Below are 1,437 nucleotides of genomic sequence, written 5' to 3' on the forward strand. Positions count from 1 at the left end.
ATGGAAAACAATTTAAAGTTATCGGAATGTGTTATCAAAAGAAGGCAGGGCAGTCAAATGTTCTACGATGCCAAACTTATGGGATCGGGTATTTATGAATATGCTTACAACTACTTAACACTGGGAGACGAAGGGTGGTAGTTTAGGCTTCTTGAAAAATAGGGTCTGGGTAGTTAACCAAGCGCGAGGTTTAAAAGATCTCTCCCCTTACGGAGCAGTCCTGTAATATGAAATCCAATTAGAGGACCACAGTGTCAGCAGTATCTCCAGAAGCCAAACTCGCAAATGGCATCAGGTCCGTTCAGCTGAAAAATCCTTTTCGATCCCCGCAGTGTCCACTCCAGCGTGTCAAGTGTTCCGACCGCCACCTTTCCAGAGGTAGACAGCTCAGTGCCCTTCCCCTGCTACCTAAAATACAATGATGTGCACCCTCCACATCCACCCGGCTCCCTTCTTCCCAGCGTCCCATCTAAATGATTTCTGAATGCTAGCAGGTAACTCTCAAAACAAAACTGGAAGAAAAAAAAAACCCCAACACATTTCCTTTCCAATATTCAGAATACTAAAGTTGACAATGCCCCATCCAAGGTAATTTATTTCAGCTTTAAGAATGTATGTGTGTGTTTTAAGTGCTAAATAATTCAGAACATACCCATCTAATTTAAAATATCCCCTCCACCCCGCCCAAACGGCAAATTAGCAGCTAAGCAAACTAACAGTGAAGCGACTCTGTGCCTAATAAAACCCAGAGACTATACAGCCCCCTAGGCATTATCTCCCGGTAATTTTCTGTAAATGGCAAAGGCGCCAGAGACCAGATGCATTTGGGGGGAAAGAAAGCAAGGAGTTAAGCAAGCATGATTTTCCAACCCAAGAATCGAAATTACCAGACATCCTTCCGACAATGGGAAGAAAGGGCACGCCGGCCTTTGCCGGTTTCAAAACCAAATCGCGACCAGCTTGGAAACAGGAACGCGTTTTTCAAGGGAAGAGAACGTCGAATGGGAAGCGACTCTGCCGGGTGCTAGACTGGGGGTGCTGGTGGAGGGCGGCAGACGCCCTCCGTGTCCCTCGCCTTTCCCCGCCACCCACCCCGCAACAAACCCCCATTGTTCTGTGCACCAGTCCAAACTCCCAGCTGCGGATGTCCCAAGAGACATCCCTACCATCCCGGTCCCCACGCGGGCCACCCCATTGCCTCCATGCCTTTTGGTGCGCCCCGCCGCCCCTGGGAACCCCGATCGACTGGAGACGGGTAGGGAGAAAAGGCCCCCCCCTTTCCTGCCAGGATGATGGATGGCATCATTCCCGGAGGCAGGTGAGTGCGACCGCTGAACAAGAAAGCCATCTACGCTGACGCGGGCTCGGGGAGCTGCTGGGCGAGCGCTGCGCGCGACCGGCCAGGCCGGGCGGACGTTCCGGCTCGGCCGCAGCCCG

Source organism: Echinops telfairi, unplaced genomic scaffold (assembly GCF_000313985.2).
Source record: "Echinops telfairi isolate 266 unplaced genomic scaffold, ASM31398v2 ScPeMD7_2565;HRSCAF=3150, whole genome shotgun sequence".
Lineage (NCBI taxonomy): Eukaryota > Metazoa > Chordata > Mammalia > Afrosoricida > Tenrecidae > Echinops > Echinops telfairi.